This window comes from Heloderma suspectum, chromosome 16 (genome assembly GCF_057233095.1).
Source record: "Heloderma suspectum isolate Gila_16-S chromosome 16, 16-S_ref, whole genome shotgun sequence".
Lineage (NCBI taxonomy): Eukaryota > Metazoa > Chordata > Lepidosauria > Squamata > Helodermatidae > Heloderma > Heloderma suspectum.
Window position 1 is genome coordinate 16,689,663 of NC_139473.1, and position 21,916 is coordinate 16,711,578.

General features: G+C 50.7%; 1 protein-coding gene across 1 annotated transcript in view; it reads right to left on the reverse strand.

The window, feature by feature from the left end:
• SH2B2 (SH2B adaptor protein 2) overlaps positions 1 to 21,019 on the reverse strand; it is a 72,740-nt gene extending 51,721 nt beyond the window's left edge. Inside the window, exon 1 of the mRNA XM_084822998.1 lies at positions 20,861 to 21,019. The gene's annotated coding sequence lies outside the window, so the exon portion shown is untranslated. The remainder of the gene's footprint in view (positions 1 to 20,860) is intronic.
• Positions 21,020 to 21,916: the final 897 nt, after the last annotated feature.

The following is a 21,916-nucleotide window of genomic DNA, read 5'->3' on the forward strand; positions in this document are numbered from 1 at the left end:
CTGCTGTTCTTACATGCTCTCATCTGACGTTTAGCTGGTTATATCCTTTGCCGTGTTGCTTTTCTCTCTTTTTAATTGTGGATGTGATTGCTGTTAGCCTCCTTGGGAAAATTTTATGGAAAGGTGGGGTAGTGGATAGAGTCAAAAGTGCAGGGACAACAATAGTAATGAATGCCAGCCTTTGGAGAGGCATTTGAACCTTTTCGAAAGGGGGGGGAAATGGCACAAATGCTGGGAAAACACTAAACAACTGGTGGTTAGGGGAAAAGTGCTGGGGCCAGAGAGTGCAGCTATCTGGAGGGCTGGATTGGGACCCCGGGTGGGCCAAATTTGTCCCCTGAGCCTGAGGTTCTGCACTGCTAAGATGCTTGAGGAAGAGCGGCTGGAAATTACAATTACAATTAAATAACGAAATAGATCCGCCTACTTTCTGAACCCTGGAGCAGATCACAAACAACCCTGGAGAAGAACAAAAGAACACAAGAAGAGCCCTGCTGGATGAGACCAAGGGTCCATCTAGTCCAGCATTCTGTTCACACAGTGGACGACCAGCTGCTGACAGGAAACCTACAGGCAGGGCATGAGCGCAACAGCACCCTCCCACCCATGTTCCCCAGTAACTGCTGCACATAGGCATACTGCCTCTGACACTGGAGGAGGAACATAGCCATCAAGACTAGTAGCCATGGATAGCCTTCTCCTCCAGGAATCTGTCCACCCCCTTTTAAAGCCATCCAAATGGGTGGCCGTCACTATGCCTTGTGGTAGCAAATTCCATAGTTTGGCTCTGCACTGTGTGAAGAAGTCCTTCCTTTGATCTGTCCTGAATCTCCCACCCATCAGCTTCATGGGAGGACCCCGCTGGGTTCTAGTATTTTGAGAGAGAGAGAGAAATGTCTCCCTGTCCACATTCTCCACATCATGCATCATTTTGTAGACCTCTATCATGTCTCCCCTGACCCCCCTTTTTTCCAAGCTGAACAATCCCAGCTGTTGTAACCTTCTCTCATAGGGGAGATGCTCCGGCTCCTTGATCATTTTAGTTGCCCTTTCTGCACCTTTTCCAGCTCTACAATATCTTTTTTTAGGTGTGGTGACCAGAACTGTACACAGTATTCCAAGTGTGGCTGCATCACAGATTTCTAAAGGGGCAGTATGATGTTGGCAGTTTTATTCTCAATTCCTTTTCTAATTATGCCTAACATGGAACCTGCCTTTTTTACAGCAGCCACAAACTGGGCTAACATCTTCATTGAGCTGTCCACCCCCCCCCCCAAGATCTCTGCTACCTCAGATCCCATCAGGCTGTACTTGACGTTGGGATTTCTTGCCCCAATGTGCATCACTTTACACTTGCTTACGTTGAACTGCATTTGCCATTTAGATGCCCATTCTCCCAGTTTGAAGAGATCCTTTTGGAACTCTTCACAATCCCTTTTTGTTTTAACCACCCTAAATAATTTGGTGTCATCCACAAACATGGCCACTTCACTGCTCACTCCTAATTCCAGTCATTTATGAACAGGTTGGAAAGCGTTGGTCCTAATACAGATCCCTGTGGGACCTCACTATTTCCTTCCCTCCATGGGGAGAATTTACCATTTGCTCCTACTCTTTGCTTTCTGTTCTTTAACCAGTTACTGATCCATAAGAGGACCTCTCCTCTTATTCCATGACTGCAAAGTTTGCTCAGGAGTCTTTGGTGAGGATCTTTGTCAAAAGCCTTTTGGAAGTCCAAGTAAACAAAGTCTACTGATCACCCCTGTCTACGTGTTTATTGACACTCTCAAAGAGCTCTAAAAGGTTAGCGAGACAGGACTTACCTTTGCAGAAGTTGTGCTGATTCTTTTTCAGCAGGGCTTGTCCTTCTATGTGCTTACTAATTTTATCTTTAATAATGCCTTCACCCAATTTACCCAGAACAGATGTTAAGCTAACCGGCCTGTAGTTTCCTAGATTCCCCCTTGCATCCCTTTTTGAAAGGGAGCTTCAAGGTCAAAAGATGTTAGAACCGCCACTCAGCGGCCCGTATTTTCTTCCTCCCCCAGTAATATCCTGCAAGCAATAACAGGCATGGCAGGATGTCACAGCACTGAGCGTTTCTACACAGACCCTCCCGCTCAGCTTGTGGAGGGAAAGGGAAGGCACCACAGCATGGTGGCATCTTGACCATGACACTGAACCGGTCCTGGTGTCACAGACCCTGCTTCCTGCATACATCTTTTGCCTCTCAAGTAGCAAATTGGAGGGCAAGTTGGCAACCTTACGGGGCCTGCACTTGGCCCAAGGGCTTATGGGAGGGGCAGGGAACCTCTTTCAGCCAGAAAGCAGAATTCAGCTTCAGAGAAGCTCTCGGTTGCAGCACTCCAGCATTGGCAGGGCCAAGCTGATGCCCTCCAAATGTTTGGGGCGATAAGTCCAAGGATTCCCCACCACGAGCCACACTGGCTAGGAGACGGATGGAAGTTGAAGGCACAACATCCAGAGGGCACCAGGTTGGGAACTGGCTGACCCTGGCTGGCAGGGGCCCTGCAGAATTTCAGAGCAGGTCTTTCCCCAGCCCTGCCTGGAAGCAGGGATGCTTGAGGAATTTGGGGTTTGGCAAAATCTGGTAAGAACTGACCTGATCCGTACCTCCTGAACCAACGTGGAGATTGGAATATAGCGACACTTCAGACTTCACCCGTCTCCTCGTTTTGCAACGCAGTTCTGAACACACAAAATGCATCAAAGCGCTTTCACAAATGCATATTTTGAGATAAAATGCATTTAGAAATGCAGATTGGAATATGGATTTTGTTTATTTATTTATTACGTATATATCCTGCCTTTCTTCCTCTTGCAAGGAACCCAAGGTGGCTTACATGATCCTCTTCCTCTCTATTTTATCCTCACAAGAACAACCCTGTGACGTAGGTTGGGCTGACAGTCAGTGATTGGCCCAAAGTCACCCAGTGAGCTTCATGACTGAGTGGGACTAGAACCTGGATCTCCCGGCTCTCAATCCAACACTCTAGCTGCTACACCACTCCTAACACTTAACATTCAGCATTTTGTGGCCTTCAAGCATGCGCAGTCATCATTGGGCCATTTGGGATTCTTTTTGCCCCCTTACATTTCCCCTTGCCCCGTATTTATTTATTGCATTTATATCCCGCCTTTTTTCCTCCAAGTAACCCAAGGCAGCATACATTATCCTCCTCCTCTCCATTTTATCCTCGCAACAACAACCCTGTGAGGGAGGTTGGGCTGAGAGTCTGTGATTGGCCCAAAGTCACCCACTGAGCTTCCATGGCCGAGTGGGGACTAGAGCCCGGATCTCCCGACTCCCGGTCCAACACTCTAGCCGCTACACCACACTGGCTTATTTTCATCCAGATTTCCTCCCCTCCTGCTTCCAATTGCAGAAACAGACAAGCGACACAGGCTGGAAGTAAGACTCATCCACCCATCTCCGCTTGGAGAGAGTGGGAATTGAACCCGGGACCACTGGTACGTAATGCATGTGCGCTACCACTGAGCTGCAGCCCGTCTCCCTCAAGCTGCCAACTACTGCTTATCCCTGTCTTACGTTGTAAAGTATCAGCTACACCGATTGCATTGCATTAGCAGTAGTTTACCTGGACAGTAGCCCTATGGATTAGAGCGGGTTTTACTTCCAAGCACACATGCTTAGCGCTACAGTTTGAGGAGGAAGAAATGCGAGCAACGTTTGTCTCTGCTCCTCGTCTCCCTGTGATGGGAACAGAGCCTTTTTACTGGGCATAATGGAGAGCTATAGGATATAATATAAATAGCACATCAGAGGGGCTGTCTCGCCCCAATCCCATTCAGGCGAGTCATGAAGCTCCCGCTTTTTCATTTATTTGTTTTTTAGTGCTGCCTAAATAGCGGTATTCTGCCTCCCCACTGAACAGCCAAGCCTCCCACGAATCTGCCAGCCCACTAAATATAAGCTTTGACTTCCTGCCCAGACTGGCTGAAGGCTCCGTCTGTCATTCAAGGCTTAAAAAACATTTGTCCAGAGAGGCAATAAAACCTTCTCGGATTCTTTATCTACTGGCCTATTAGGAATTCGGCCAGCTGCAGAGTAAGCAAGTGTAGCTTTCATGACGGCGGCCCAAAAAGCCATTCAATTTCCTCCACCACCCCAACCCTTCCTTCTCCAGGCAAAATCCAGGAGCAGAAAGGAAATCTGCATCCAATGTGTACCGCAAAGTCTGTTTGGTGATGCGGGCATAATCTGCTTTTGGAACGGCCGTGTGCAAATTGTCAATAGATGCCCGTGTTGTTAGCGTACTTCCACATGGCCTAGAAACAGGAGACTTGATACAAAAAGGCTAAGGCATGCAGCATTTACCAGAAGGCTCTGAAAATAGGATGTTTCCCCTTTTTATTCTCCCAGGTTCTTAGAATCAGTGTTCTTCAAAACTGGAACTTTTAGCCCACCAATGCAGTCCAACATACTGATTACTGGGAAAGTATAAATACTGGAGAATTGCGTTTACCACATAACAAAAGGTAGCAGTCAAGCATTGTTGTATCCCAATGAAACATGGTGCAGGTAAACTAGCGAATATAATGTACACTCCAGACCAATCTTACACAGTTCTGATATCACATGGTGGAGAAACAGAAGTTTAAATGTTTTACTTTGAAGAGCAACAGCTTGGGACTGTGACGTGTGTGTGTGTGTGTGTGAGAGAGAGAGAGAGAGAGAGAGAGAGAATGAATGAATGATTTTTAAAAAATTGTTGTTGTTGTTGTTGTTCAGTCGTGTCCGACTCTTCGTGACCCCATGGACCACAGCACACCAGGCCTTCCTGTCCTGCGCTCTCTCCCGGAGCGTGCTCAAGTCCATATTCATTGCATTGGTGATGCTATCCAGCCATCTCATCCTCTGCCGTCCCCTTCTCCTTTTGCCTTCAATCTTTCCCAGCATCAGGGTCTTTTCCAGGGAGTTTTCTCTCCGCATTAGGTGGCCAAAATATTTGAGCTTCAGTGTCAGTATCTGTCCTTCCAATGAGCAGTCGGGGTTGATTTCCTTTAGGATTGACTGGTTTGACCTCCTTGCAGTCCAGGGGACTCGCAAGAGTCTTCTCCAGCACCACAGTTCGAAGGCATCAATTCTTCGGCGCTCAGCCTTCCTTATAGTCCAGCTCTCACAGCCATACATTACTACTGGGAAAACCATAGCTTTGACTAGACGGACCTTTGTCGGCAAGGTGATGTCTCTGCTTCTTACTACGCTGTCTAGGTTTGCCATAGCTTTCCTCCCAAGAAGCGTCTTTATTAAAAAAAAATAAAGCTACACTGATGCCATTATTCTACAGGAGCACAGAAAATCTACAAGATGTACTATGCAGTGTATAATTCCTCTTGCTGGGAATTCCAGCTTTCCTTTTTAAAAGTTTCTAGGGCATGAGATGTGCTTGAAAAATGTGCAGATCTGCCTTTGATGCCAGTTTGGAGGCTCCAACTGATGCAAAACATTACATCAGTACTCCAGTGTGTGTGCTAACTCTGCCTTCCAGGCTTAGCTTGAGGCGCTGCTGTTGACCTACAAAGCCGTGAATAGCCTGGGCCCAGCATGCGCCTCCATCCTCTTTTCCCACCACAACCTTTTAAGATCAGCCAGGAATGTCCACTTAAGTACAACACCTGTGCACAAAATCAGGTTGACAAGGATGCACAGAGGTGCGCTCTCAGGGCCTGTAACAGATACTACTTTAAATCTATATATAGCAACTACATCTTTTTCCTCATTTTTACTCTAGAGTAGGCACAGCACCCCTAATCCAGAACTTAAAAGCCCCCCCCCCGCCCCCCAGATGAGGCAGGCCGCAAGTCTAACACAACACGTTGCATCGTGCGAAGCATAAATTCATCCTCCACCATTCAGAATAGGTTCCTGGAATCTCATATCACAGTCCCCTTACGGACAGACACACAAGGGTCACTTGAAGAGGATTACTCAACGCCAAGAGTTAAAGAGTGCCGGAAAAAATGGGGAAATCCAAACCTGCCATTGCATCCCATTGCAGTGCTGCTGTCTACTAATATCCGAGCTGGGAAATTCAATTATGTACAGCATGTTTGCTGCAGGATTGTTACATTTGCCGCTAATTACTTTAAATGGGAAATTGAACAAGACACCTTGCAGGAATCCCAAAGATCTCCGATAGCAGGCTCACACACCCATGCGAAGAACAGTCTCTTCCAAGGATATCGTGCTACAGCTTTGTCATCAAATCCATCCCTCTTATTGATTTAACCTCAAATGCTCTTCTTGTATTTGGTGCCTCTGGGCGGCCCCTTGTTACACTATCTCTTTAATAAGCTACTATGCAAAATATGGCGGGAAGGACTTCCAGCTAAGGTAACATCAATCCACAGTCTACTGAGCCACTGCGAAGACAGGTTTCTGTTTGGTTTGTCTGGCAAGCTTCCTCGCAAGAAACAAGCAGTTGCCAAGCTGAAAGAGTTCTGGCTTACAGTCAATTGTATAGATTTGTTGCCCAGACATCCAGCAGTATCACCTACTAGTAGTAGGTGCTACGTGTGTGCCAACAGTCTGTTTCCTGCTCCCCGTTGCTGGAAAACCACTTAAAAAAAAAAAAAAAAAGCTTTGGGGAGATACTTGGTTAGAACTGTTGTGATTCTTCAGGATTTCACTTCCTGGTGGTAGTGGTGGTGGGGGGATACTCCAGAACACAAATCTCCAAGTGGGTGTTACGTCCGCTAGAGACAAGATACATCTGAATGCATGCTCCGGGAACGCTAGGGAAAGTCGGAACCAGGGTGCTATGAGGATATCCCTGTTTTCATCTGTGAAACGGTGGAGGGTGTGGTGCTACTGGAATGTGTATGAAGCTGCTTGTACAGAGCTGGACCACTGGAGAAGACTATGGCTCGGTGCGAGAGCGCATGTTTTGCAGGTAAAAGGTCCCAGGGTCACTTCCTAGCATCTCCAGATAGGTCTGGGAAAAGACTCCTACCTGAAACCCTGGGGAGTCTCTATAAATTAGTTTAAACCAAAGTGAGCAACTGCGGAATGTCCAAGGGCCATTTCCGCACTGTGCCAGTGTGTGTGTGTGTGTGGCTGTGACTGCACAGGAAAAAAAAGTAACTGGCTGTGTTTAGAAGTTAAAATGGAACCTTTTAGTGTTCCATAGCATTAAATTCACCATATTTTTTGGTAATAATTACACACACACCCCGCCAAATTCAGTGGTGCGGGAGAGGCCGGATGTGGCCAATGAGCTATGTGGTACCCACCCCTGGTCTAGACAATACCAGGCTAGATGGACTAAAGGCATGAGTCTGTATAAGGCAGCTTCTTGTATTTCCATTGCTCCATCTAGCCCCATAATGGCTACTATGGCTTGCAGCAGCTCCCGAAGGACTCAGGCAAAGTTTTCTCTCAGATACACAATAATAGGGGGATGAACCTGCAAACAGGAAGCTTTTGATTAAAGGCACAGGAGCCTTCAATAGCACTTAAAGGCACAGGAGCCCTCAACTGACCACACTGGACAGGCTGGCACTGTGATTATGTTATATTGCCAAAAAGACCTCCACAAAAAAACCCTATTATGCAATAAACCAGGTCTCAAAACACAAAGCTAACGTAGAAAAAGCACTGCAGTGCCTTGATTTAGCAATTATTTTATCTGGATTCGCTGTAAATCCAGAGAATCCAGTGAACAAAAGAGGGCAAGCTGAAAGAAACCACAAGTGCAGAAGCAACTGTTATTCTGAACCAAGGATATTTTGTCATTTGTGGGACTTCTTTCAGTTTCCAGAAGGAAGAGGAACTGAAAGGCTCCAGAGGATTGTTTATTTAGTCATTTAATTTAAACCAAGGAAGTGTAGAAGAGAGAAGGTGGACCATGGCAACTGTTTCTCAGGACTTAGAAAAATTAACTGTTCAGAAAGTTAACTGAAGAATCTAGAGAGCTCAGTGGGAAGCTGCCAGAGGTCAGAACAGACTGTTCACAGAGGACTTTTGAAACCCAGCCAAAGGCTGTATGAGGACCAAGGATCAGAGGTTGCCCACCACTGAAGTTGTTTGTCCTGACTACCAATACCTCTTCAAGGTCCCAAGCAACAGTCTTGCCCGGAACTGTACCTGTGAACCTCTTTAAATGGCAATGCTGGGATTAAACTTGGGGCTTTCTGCTTGTTTGTTTATTTATAGTATTTCTATGCTGCTTCTCAAGCAAAAAAAAAAGGCTCCCAGAGTGGCTCAAAATCAGTCAGTAAAGTAAGACAGTCCTGACCACAGGCATACAATAAAAAGACATGACACACAAAGAAAAGGAGAGGAGGAGGGAAAAGGGAAAAAAAATAAGCAGATTCTCAGCATGGTTGATGGAATGGCCTTGTTTTGCCTCTCATCTCAGGGGGCAGGGGAAGTCCAAATGGAGCCGGACGATGTTCCCTCTGCCTGCTCCCGTCTCTCTCAGTCCTTCTTGCAAAGTATGCGGACAGCCCCTGAGCTACGCCCCTTCCCACTTCAGAGATGTGGCAGGTTCCACGTGCAATCTGGCAGTTGCCCTAGTATTTTCTGGGAATATCAGGCTTTAGTGAATTTTTTTTTAAAAAGCAAACAAGTTGCTCAAATCTACGTTTGAGATGACGGGGATCAGACACTTCAAAACAAAACAAGAAGTTGTCAAATATCCCCTCGGGCCCCCGAAAGGCTTCATTATCGAGTCTCAAAAGAGGAAGCAAGGCAGAGCCAAGCAGCTTTCCTTCAAAGCATACCACTAGGAAGCCAAAAGTAGACCAGGTCACCCACTGCTTTAAGCAGCATTTGTTCAAAGAATGATAAAGCCATGGTGTCAGCCAGCGAAGGATGGTGGATCTGATGTCAGTGGGACGGTGAATCCGCTCCAGGTTTCACTCAGAACCAGTCAGAACACTAAAGGAGCCCTCCAAGGTGCTTCCGCCCCACCGACATTGGAGACTGCACTGGGGTCAACACTATGGACCAATTTCAGGAGGCCTTCGCCATACACCACTTGACCCACCTTCAGCTTATAATGTGGCCTTATTGGAATTTAAGCCACCTGGCCCGTCCCCACCATATTTACCTGGTGATGGCAACAGGAACGGCTGGCAACGGTGCCGCCATTAGGGCTGGGATGCACACTCATGCCAGCGCAAGGCCCTTATGTACCAGACCCAAACGTCATTGGAGTTTGGGCCCGATAGAGAGCCTGCGTAACACAGCTGCTAAGACTACTGGATTAAGACTGGAGAGACCCAGGTTCAAAGCTCTATACAGTCATCAAGCTTATGGGGTGACTTTGGCCCAGTCACTCTCTCTTAATCGGACCTTCCTTGCAGGGTTGTTGTTAAGGTAAAATGATGGGGGGGAGCACTAGGCACACCATCCTGAGCTATTTGAAGGAAGGGTGCGATTACAAATGCATATATAATAATTGTAATGGGCTTGGTGGGAGAAATCCTTCAGTCTACCTGGGAAATTCATTTATTAACCTGGTGTGTGTGTAGAATTGGGACACCCCTAGTAGCGTGGTTATGGGTAGGGGAAGGTTTTGCATTGGAGAAGGGAGTATAACAGGCCAAATGAGGAGAAGAGCAATTTGACATCTTATTCCAGTTCCCTTTTCTGGTCCTTCCCCTAGTATCAGCTTGCCCCCAGGGTCTGCAGATGCTGTTGTTGAGTACCAGGTCGGGCCAAAATAAAACAGCTGTCATCCCTGATTTGATTGTGGATGAGGGGGCCAGGGAGCTGGGAGGAATTTGTTGGGTCCTTGGTGCAGCACCAACATTGATTTGGGCAGGGGAGGCTAGTGGTTTCGATGGCTGTGAGGCAGTGAGTCCTTTAGAGTCAGAACTCTAAAGGGTACGCAACAAAATAAGGCACCAGCTGTACAAAAACCCCAAACAGTAATGCTACCGAAGCACGCAACTGGAAAATGATCTGAATCACAACAAAGCATGAATTTATAATTAGGGGACACTCAAAAGGCAAGAAACAAATTACTGAACTAATACATAAAAAGGTAAAGGTGTCCCCAACCAGTCGTGTCCGACTCTAGGGTGCGGTGCTCATCTCCACTTCTAAGCCGAAGAGCCAGCGCTGTCCGAAGACGCTTCCGTGGTCATGTGGCCGGCAAGACTGAACACCGAGGTGCACGGAACGCTGTTACCTTTCCCGCCGAAGAGGTACCTATTTATCTACCTGCAATTTCTTGCTTTCGAACCGCTAGGTTGGCAGGAGCTGGGACTGAAGACGGGAGCGCACTCCGTCACGCAGCGCTCGGGTCTCGAACTGCTGTCCTGCCGACCTTCCGGTCTGCAGTTCAACGTCTTAACCACTACAAAGATATAGATGTGGTGTACAAAGATATAAACATCAAATGTGATGGAACAATAATCTGTGAAGTTTGATATGAACGGATTAGTTCCTCAATTTGTTGTTTTGTCTTTGGAGCGTCCCCTAGTTATACACTCACGTTTCATTGTGATTCAGATCATTCTCCAGGTCTGTGCTTCAGTAGCATTGTTGTTTTTGAGAACTCTAAAGGAGCCATCAAAGGTCCTTCCTCGCCTCGCATAGCTCCTTTAGAATTCTGGCTAGTTCTGACTGAAACCCGGAATGGATTCACCACTCCACTGACATTGGAGCCACCAGTCGCCACTGGACTTGAAGATGGGGCAGGGGGCGTTGCTGTGGTCTTTAGGGCTTCCCTCTCCAGGCTTCCTGTCCATTCGAGTGCCAGTCTAGAGTCTTTGTGCCAATTCGTGTTTGGCTCTCGGTACAGATTAGGGATTCTGATGTACCGCCCACCTCGCTGCCCATCGGTCTCCCTGCATGAGCCGACAGAGATGGCCTTGCACTTGGTGCTGAGGACTCCTAGGATGGTGCTGAGGACTCCTTGTCCCGGGGGTTCTCAACATCCATGCCAAGACCATCGAATCCACAGAAGCTGTGACAACCATACGCCTGCCCCAACAAGTCACTGGCCCAGCGCCTGTGGCAGGACACCCCCTCTGCAGTTGGTTCTCTCAACCAGGCAGGAGGAGAGGGGTCTGGAAGCGGGGGATTTCACATCTCTCCCGTTCTCTCGGTCAGGTCTCTTTCTCTTGAGCTTTAGATTTGCAACAGCCCTGTGGGTTTCCCTCGGGGAGCTGGTTGGCCACTTTGCAAATAGCATGGTAGACTAGAGGAGCCCTTGGTCTGATCCAGCTGGGCTCTTCTTAGGTTCTTCCTCTGCAATGGGGTGGGGTAGGGGAGACACATTAAAATGGCCTGCCCCGAAGGCTAATGGATTCCAAAAGATTCCCGGGGGGGGGGGGAGCGCTCTGTGGCAGTTTCCTGCTGGTAATTCCCCGGTACTCCTGTGAAAGGCCTTGCCACACTGTGGGATCCGAAGATGGCCCGGCCAGTTGTCACAATCGCACGCAAGTGCCTTCTCTCTATGCAAAGCTGGGTAGCTCCTTGGTACACACCTGAGCAGAGGGTGATGAAGCAAGAGGGGAGACAGTGCGAATGCAGCGGAAGGAAGTCTCATGCCCTCACTTGTGTTCGGTCAGAGTCGGCACATAACTGAGCTTACCTGTGGCAGCGATGGTGGCAAAACGTTTTTCCCCCATCACCCCTGGGAAAACCTTCACAGTGTCGTCTAGCGGAGTTTTTCTGAGTGGTTCATGGCCTGTTGCAATCTGAGCCAGCGAGAGAGTTGGTGGAACGCTTGGGGCTCCATCGCACGGGTGGAGAATTCGGCATCAATACCGGTGCTTTCCCCATCTGGTATCCTTGTGGGATTGGCTCATTCTCTTTAGATGGCTGTCCTCACTGCATTATTTTTTGCTTCCTTCCTTTTCACGGCGGTGGCGATGCTGCTCGGAGACACTGCCACCTTTCCACGAAGAACCATTATACGCACTGGGGGCGTCGTGATAATTCCTCCCTGGTTCCTGCCCTGTTCCCTCCCGTCACACGTTACTGGTGGCTGGGCTATGACTGACACGTAGACAGCGCCCCCTGCCTCCACATCCCCCCATTCCATGTTTTGCCTCTGCCTTTTACTCTGCCATTTACTTGACCGCTGGGAATTATGGCCTGAGGGTGTCCTGGCCAGCCAGGATGCCACCACGTTCCCACTCTACAGAGGAACGTGCATCAGGGCGTGCTAGTGAAATGCCACTCTGCTGCCTTGTTCTGAGGGCTGCAGGCCGAAAATGGTGAGGACCCGAAATGGCGCAGGTGCGGCAAGGCAACATGCCCCCCAGCTCATTGTCACCGCCTTTGCCATCATGACTGAACCCCCAACACCCCAAAGCAACTGCCCACAGCTGCCAACACACAGTGATTTATTTGCCCTATTGGAGAAGTACATGGGCAGGCCATGGTGGTCCTGTTGTGCGGACTGGAAAAATACCACATTTTTTCCATTCGAAGATAACACAGGATAGGGAGGGGGAAATGATGAGATGACTGGAGGATGACGTCACATAATGGGCCCATAAAAGTCTGTGAGTGGCCAAGCATGAATGTGCGATAAACTGTAGGTGTAGAGACACCCTTGGTAGCACACTGTGACAACTCTGAGAGACACTGGCGATAAAACTGCTCGCATCCGTCACATCTGACTCCACATTCAATGCAGTTCCTTTAATGGAGGAACCCAGAGTACGTCTGGTCCAGTTTTACAGGATGAGTTCCAGTTACTGAGAACTGAGGATGGGTACAAGAAGCTTGCCCAAGTCCGACCACCTGTACGCTTGACCCTTGCTGTTCTTGGCTTATTAGATATAATAGAGAGGGGATGTCTGGCTGGATACAGGTAGTTGCAAATTCCTTTTTAAGGGGTGGAACCAGCTTCTTGGAAAGAGGCCACTCCTGAAGAAACCTGACTTGGACCGGGAACATCTGACCGACTATAAGCTGGTTGCCAGTCAACTCCAGGCACTCCTGGATGAAACCAATTTTCTAGATCCATTTCAAATCAGGCTTTAGACCTGGTTATGCAAGAGAAACTGCCTTGGTCACCTTACCGAGGTGGTATGCCTATGTACACCAGTTGCTGGGGAATATGGGCAGGAGGGTGCTGTTGCACTCATGTCCTGCTTGTGGGTACCTGGTCAACAGCGGTGGGCCACTGTGTGAACAGAATGCTGCACTAGATGGACCCTTGGTCTGATTCCAGCATAGCTCTTATGATCTTATGGGATGACCTTTACCAAGAGAGGGACAGGGGTCCAGTGACCCTGTTGGTTCTCTTGGACCTCTCAGTGGCCTTTGATACCACCAGTCATGGCATCTTCCTGGATAGGGTGTCTGGGTTGTAGCTCTGCCCCATAGCAGTTATGCTATCCGATTCCACAGAGCTCTATTTTATCCCCCATGCTGTTCAACATCTACATGGAACCGCTGGGAGAGTTTATCTAGGCATGCGGATTGCGGCATCACGGACATGCAGACGACACCCAGCTCTACAGGCCCTTTTTATCTAATCCAGGTGAGGGAGTAGATGTTCTGAACCAATGCCTGGGCACAGTAATGGGCCTGGACAGAGACAGCCTTGCTACATTTACCCATGCTTTAGTAGCTCCCATCTGGATTACTGCAATGCATTATATGTGGCCCGGCCTTTGAAAACAGTCCAGAAATTTCAGGTAGTACAAGCCAGGTGAGCAAGACTGATAACTGGGACTGGCCAATACGGTCATATTAGGCCAACACTCAATCTTCTGCCCCGGCGGCTGCCAGTCTGTTTTCAGGCCCAATTCAAACCGCTCATTTCATTCTTTAAAGCACTGGGGCCATGTTATCTGGATTGTCTCCCCTTGCACCGCCCCCATAAAATCTGCCTGGACTCTAAGATCATCTTCAAAAGCCCTCCTCAGAGTGCCCCCGCAAAATGAGGCGAGGCAGATGGCTACTAAAGATAGGGTGGTAGCACTCTGGTTACAGAATGACCTCCCCAGAGATCCTCGAAGACCTATGTACATCATGGTTTTTTCGGTGTCGGGTGGAGACTTATTTTCCCATGCTTTTTAGTGCCTCAGATCCTTGCACACCTCCTAAAAACAGAAGAGCTCTGCTGGATCAGACCAAGTGTCCATCTAGTCCAGCATTCTGATCCCACAGTGGCCAACCAGCTGTCCACCAGAAACCCACAAGTGAGACATGACTGCAACAGCACCCCACCCATGTTCCCCAGCAACTAGTGTACATGGGCATACTGCCTCATAGAATCACAGTAGGGTTGGAAGGGGCCTACAAGGCCATCGAGTCCAACCCCCTGCTCAATGCAGGAATCCAAGTCAGAGCATCCCTGACAGGTGGCTGTCCAGCCTCATCTTGAGTGCCTCCAGTGTAGGAGAGCCCACCACCTCCCCAGGTAACTGGTTCCATTGTCGTATTGCTCCAACAGTCAGGAATTTTTTTCTGATGTTCATCCAGAATCTGGCTTCCTGTAACTTGAGCCCATTCTTCCGGGTCCTGCACTCTGCGATGATCGAGAAGATGCCGGAGGGAGCATTTCACCATCAGGACTAGTAGCCATTGACAGCCTTGCCAATTGACAGCTGTTGGTTGTATTCTGTGGCTGTTTTAATTTGTGCTCCATTTCACATTACATCTTACAGTTCTTGCATTTTATGGCTTTATCACTATGTTGTGAACCACTCCGAGAGCGGTGGCTGTTGGGCAGTACAGAAATGTAGTAAATAAATAAATACCCTCCTTCCAATCCTGGCATCATCACTAATTATTATAGCACTAAGAAGGGGATTTCTGCTGGATTGGCGAAGCCACTAGTGAGATTCAGCATCCATGTTTGCAATAAACCAAAACGCACAGATCTGTGCACTCATTTGGCAGAAGCAATACGTTCCCAACGGTGGAGGAGGCGGATCCATCATCCATCCATCCATGGCAAGCAGACAAGATCAATCTTGAACACTCGTCTTTCTTTTCGCTAGCCAAGTGCTAGACCACTGATCTTGAGGTTTGGAAAGAAAAGAGCAACCCCCTTGCCCACCTCCAATCCTGAATCTCCCTTGTCTGGTCTACCATCTCCCCATAGTTATGGGATAAATCTAAGCAAATGCCTGTCTTTCTCTCTCTTTCACCATCCCCACAGACAGGGCCCAACTCCAGTTGACTATACCAGAAACATGTTACCAAATTAAATCATTAAGATCTATCCATATAGAAACAGCTCCCAACTAGAGTATCAAGGGACGATTAAGCCCAAAGAATGAGAATGCGCAGAGAAGAGAATGCTCAACAGTCCCTGGGGAAGCTGATTTACCCCCCACCCCACCCCACCCCACCCCAGCAGGGAACCGAAACACAGCTTTGCCCTGTAAGCTAATGGTTCCTATTAACCGTTAACTCCTAGGGGAAGAAGAAAAGCACTATGCTTGGGGGGTCACCGTGCTGCAAAGACTACGGTGCCTTCCACCTTTGACACAGCTCCTGTAGCGGATGCAAGACTATTGGCATGCAGAGCACATAGATATGCACACACAAGCGGACACACACACACGCACGGTCCCTGCAATACACCCTCTCATATTCCAACCCATCATAATGACAGGCATTTTGCTAGCAAATAAATAATGCAGCGAAGCGGGGATTGGAAAACAAGGAGGCAAAAGGGCGAAGGAAACAGCAATCTATCTTATCAGGCTAAAGGGGTTTCCTCCGCCTCCCATCCAGACAGAAATTGCCTGCAACTCAGTGGGATACCTGAAAGGGGTGGCCCGAGATATTTTGCTGCCTGAAGTAGAGCAGTAAATGATACTCCCTCCCCCATCAAGGTGCACAGTACCCAAAACCAGCCAAGTTATTTTGGCAGCTGAGGCGGAAAATCCCACACACGCCTCTCCTCCTTCCTGGCAGTAAAAAAAAAACAAAAAAACACAACAATAACTAACCGTTTGCTCTCTGTTCATGACGCCCCAAACCAATAGCCTAAAGCAGTGGCTTCACTCTGCCCAATGGTAGGGCTGGGCCAGGCAGAAGCACGTGGCTTTTGTGAGTCATTAATAAGGACCAAAAGCAAAATCCATTGAGAAAGAGGAAGGCGGGAAGGGAAACATGCACACTGGTCCGGAACGGCTGTACAATAGATGTGGCAAACAGTCATGTGACAACATGGGTCAGACCCAATTTCTGCAGCCCGGCCTGGCTCACACCTGTCTGCCCACACAGGCGTAGGTGGAGAGAGAAAGAGCAGAAAAGCAGCCCCCCCCCCCTTAAGGCTTCCTCCACAGCTTTGCTTGCAAAATAATTACAAGGGGATGGCGGCGTGCCTGCGTTGCGTTTTCCAGGTAGCGTAATGGAAAACAAAGGGGCTTCTGTCGAGGTCTGGCAGATCCATAGAATATGGCATATTTGCAACAGAGCTTCACACAGCGTTGCTGAGGAAGGACATGTTGATCTAGCTGTATGTGTGTGCGCAGCATCGTAATGTGAAATGAACGGGAGTGGGAGGGAATCTCTGTCTCTCTCTCTCTCTCTCTCTCTCTCACACACACACACACACACCGTTCGTTGAATGCAAGCAAGAGAGGGGAAACCACCAATAAATCAAAAACCAGCCAACCAACCCCAAAACCAGCCATGTGGCAAAGGGTGGAGAGGAGGAAAGAAAAGGAGGGCCCCTTCCCCTAAATATCTGACCCACCTACCAACACACACACACACACACACACGCCCACGTGTGCAAAAACACACACCAGCACCAACTCATGAACCTCAGGGAGGCAAGGCCATTTGCAAGCCAGGTTGTGCCTTCCCATGTAGCTGCACAAACCCTAACACATGCCCACGTGCAAAAAAAAAAAACACACCGGCACCAACTCATGAACCTAGGGAGGCAAGGCCATTTGCAAGCCAGGTTGTGCCTCCCCACGCAGCTGCACAAACCCTAACACACGCACACAGACGTGTATACACACACGCCCACGTGCAAAACACACACACACCAGCACCAACTCATGAACCTAGGGAGGCAAGGCCATTTGCAAGCCAGGTTGTGCCTTCCCATGCAGCTGCACAAACCCTAACACACGCACACAGATGTGTATACACACACGCCCACGTGCAAAAAAAACACACCGGCACCAACTCATGAACCCCGGGGAGGCAAGGCCATTTGCAAGCCAGGTTGTGCCTTCCCATGCAGCTGCACAAACCCTAACACACGCACACAGACGTGTATACACACACGCCCACGTGCAAAACACACACACACCAGCACCAACTCATGAACCTCAGGGAGGCAAGGCCATTTGCAAGCCAGGTTGTGCCTCCCCACGCAGCTGCACAAACCCTAACACACGCACACAGACGTGTATACACACACGCACACATGCAAAAACACACACCGGCACCAACTCATGAACCTAGGGAGGCAAGGCCATTTGCAAGCCAGGTTGTGCCTCCCCACGCAGCTGCACAACCCCTAACACACGCACACAGACGTGTATACACACACGCACACATGCAAAAACACACACCGGCACCAACTCATGAACCTAGGGAGGCAAGGCCATTTGCAAGCCAGGTTGTGCCTCCCCACGCAGCTGCACAACCCCTAACACACGCACACAGACGTGTATACACACACGCACACATGCAAAAACACACACCGGCACCAACTCATGAACCTAGGGAGGCAAGGCCATTTGCAAGCCAGGTTGTGCCTCCCCACGCAGCTGCACAAACCCCAACACACGCACACAGACGTGTATACACACACGCACGCCCACGTGCAAAACACACACACACCGGCACCAACTCATGAACCTAGGGAGGCAAGGCCATTTGCAAGCCAGGTTGTGCCTCCCCACGCAGCTGCACAAACCCCAACACACGCACACAGACGTGTATACACACACGCACGCCCACGTGCAAAACACACACACACCGGCACCAACTCATGAACCTAGGGAGGCAAGGCCATTTGCAAGCCAGGTTGTGCCTCCCCACGCAGCTGCACAAACCCCAACACACGCACACAGACGTGTATACACACACGCACGCCCACGTGCAAAACACACACACACCGGCACCAACTCATGAACCTAGGGAGGCAAGGCCATTTGCAAGCCAGGTTGTGCCTCCCCACGCAGCTGCACAAACCCCAACACACGCACACAGACGTGTATACACACACGCACGCCCACGTGCAAAACACACACACACCGGCACCAACTCATGAACCTAGGGAGGCAAGGCCATTTGCAAGCCAGGTTGTGCCTCCCCACGCAGCTGCACAAACCCCAACACACGCACACAGACGTGTATACACACACGCACGCCCACGTGCAAAACACACACCGGCACCAACTCATGAACCTAGGGAGGCAAGGCCATTTGCAAGCCAGGTTGTGCCTCCCCACGCAGCTGCACAAACCCCAACACACGCACACAGACGTGTATACACACACGCACGCCCACGTGCAAAACACACACACACCGGCACCAACTCATGAACCTAGGGAGGCAAGGCCATTTGCAAGCCAGGTTGTGCCTCCCCACGCAGCTGCACAAACCCCAACACACGCACACAGACGTGTATACACACACGCACGCCCACGTGCAAAACACACACACACCGGCACCAACTCATGAACCTAGGGAGGCAAGGCCATTTGCAAGCCAGGTTGTGCCTCCCCACGCAGCTGCACAAACCCCAACACACGCACACAGACGTGTATACACACACGCACGCCCACGTGCAAAACACACACACACCGGCACCAACTCATGAACCTAGGGAGGCAAGGCCATTTGCAAGCCAGGTTGTGCCTCCCCACGCAGCTGCACAAACCCCAACACACGCACACAGACGTGTATACACACACGCACGCCCACGTGCAAAACACACACCGGCACCAACTCATGAACCTAGGGAGGCAAGGCCATTTGCAAGCCAGGTTGTGCCTCCCCACGCAGCTGCACAAACCCCAACACACGCACACAGACGTGTATACACACACGCACGCCCACGTGCAAAACACACACACACCGGCACCAACTCATGAACCTAGGGAGGCAAGGCCATTTGCAAGCCAGGTTGTGCCTCCCCACGCAGCTGCACAAACCCCAACACACGCACACAGACGTGTATACACACACGCACGCCCACGTGCAAAACACACACCGGCACCAACTCATGAACCTAGGGAGGCAAGGCCATTTGCAAGCCAGGTTGTGCCTCCCCACGCAGCTGCACAAACCCCAACACACGCACACAGACGTGTATACACACACGCACGCCCACGTGCAAAACACACACACACCGGCACCAACTCATGAACCTAGGGAGGCAAGGCCATTTGCAAGCCAGGTTGTGCCTCCCCACGCAGCTGCACAAACCCCAACACACGCACACAGACGTGTATACACACACGCACGCCCACGTGCAAAACACACACACACCGGCACCAACTCATGAACCTAGGGAGGCAAGGCCATTTGCAAGCCAGGTTGTGCCTCCCCACGCAGCTGCACAAACCCCAACACACGCACACAGACGTGTATACACACACGCACGCCCACGTGCAAAACACACACACACCGGCACCAACTCATGAACCTAGGGAGGCAAGGCCATTTGCAAGCCAGGTTGTGCCTCCCCACGCAGCTGCACAAACCCCAACACACGCACACAGACGTGTATACACACACGCACGCCCACGTGCAAAACACACACACACCGGCACCAACTCATGAACCTAGGGAGGCAAGGCCATTTGCAAGCCAGGTTGTGCCTCCCCACGCAGCTGCACAAACCCCAACACACGCACACAGACGTGTATACACACACGCACGCCCACGTGCAAAACACACACCGGCACCAACTCATGAACCTAGGGAGGCAAGGCCATTTGCAAGCCAGGTTGTGCCTCCCCACGCAGCTGCACAAACCCCAACACACGCACACAGACGTGTATACACACACGCACGCCCACGTGCAAAACACACACACACCGGCACCAACTCATGAACCTAGGGAGGCAAGGCCATTTGCAAGCCAGGTTGTGCCTCCCCACGCAGCTGCACAAACCCCAACACACGCACACAGACGTGTATACACACACGCACGCCCACGTGCAAAACACACACACACCGGCACCAACTCATGAACCTAGGGAGGCAAGGCCATTTGCAAGCCAGGTTGTGCCTCCCCACGCAGCTGCACAAACCCCAACACACGCACACAGACGTGTATACACACACGCACACATGCAAAAACACACACCGGCACCAACTCATGAACCTAGGGAGGCAAGGCCATTTGCAAGCCAGGTTGTGCCTCCCCACGCAGCTGCACAAACCCCAACACACGCACACAGACGTGTATACACACACGCACGCCCACGTGCAAAACACACACACACCGGCACCAACTCATGAACCTAGGGAGGCAAGGCCATTTGCAAGCCAGGTTGTGCCTCCCCACGCAGCTGCACAACCCCTAACACAGGCGCGCGCGCGCGCCCGCCACCCCTCCACACCTCTTAGGGCTGCGGCGCTTCTCTCTCACGCACACGCCGCAGGGGGCAAGCCCGGGTGGCCACAGCGCGGCTTCCTCCCGAGCAGACCCGCCCCGCGAGCCCCGCCAGCCGGTCGCGGCCAGGCGCCCCCGCGGAGCCCAGAGACGCGCGCCGACGCGCCGCAGCGCAAGCGGCGAGATGCCCGACGCAGCGCGCGCGGGGCGGGGGGGCTTTTTCGGGGCAGCCGCTCTTCGAGGGGCCCCCCGTGCGCGAAGAGCAGTACTTCGCGCGGGGGCGGGAGGCGCGTTCTGCGCCCCACCCGCGCGGGAGGCAGCCGGCGCGGCGGCGGCGCAGCGCTTACCGGCTTGGAGAGGCGCGGGAGGGGCGACCCGCCGGCCGGCCAAGCGCCCGCCCGGGCTCCGCTCCTCGCCCGGCGGCCTCCGGATGCGGACGGGCGGGACGGCGCGGGAGCCGCCGCCAGCGGAGCGGCGCGCGGCAGCGGCGAGGACGCGGCGGCCCCGTCTCCTCCCACTCGCTCGGCGAAAGGGGTTTAAAGGGCCCGGCGGGCGGAGGAGGAGAGGCCCTGTGACGAGCCGGGGTGGGCGGGCGTCTCTCTGTTCCAACGGCGCCTCTGAGCATGGGCAGAGTGGGCGCCCAGTGACAGCGAGCCGCGGCCCGTGTGACGCCGCTACCCGCATCGTCGTGTGGCGAACCGGGGTGTGCGTCTTTTCCAAAGGTGCCTCTGAGCATGGGCAGAGTGTGTGCCTAATTGGAGCGTGCCTTGGCCCGTGTGAAGCTGCTATCATCATCATAATAATGTGATGAACTGGTGTGTGTCTTTTTTCCAAAGGTGCCTCTGAGCATGGGCAGAGTGTGTGCCCAATTAGAGCTAGCCCTGGCCCATGTGAAGCTGCTGTCATAATGTGATGAACTGGTGTGTGTCTTTTTTCCAAAGGTGCCTCTGAGCATGGGCAGAGTGTGTGCCCAATTAGAGCTAGCCCTGGCCCGTGTGAAGCCACTATTATTATTATTAGCAGCAGCAGCAGCAGCATTATCATTATTACTTTTATTTATTTATTACATTTTTATACCTCCCAAGAGCCAAAGCTGTCGGGGCGGTTCGCAACCATCAAAACCACAAAATACGAAACAATAGAACACAGATGATAAAGCTCAATCGAAAAGTTTAAAACTACAATATAAAATAGCCAAGTTGAAGCTAGCAGCAGCGCAATTTTTAAAAAATACAGTACCAAATAGAAACAAGCTGAAAAACTAAAATGCCATTATTATTATTATTATTATTATTATTATTAATGGCTCGAAGCGTGTGCAGAGAGGACATGCCCTTCCCCGTTAAGAGCCGCCCCTGATGTAGTCAACAGGTTGGTGTAAGGCTTCCCTCCAAAAATTGAGC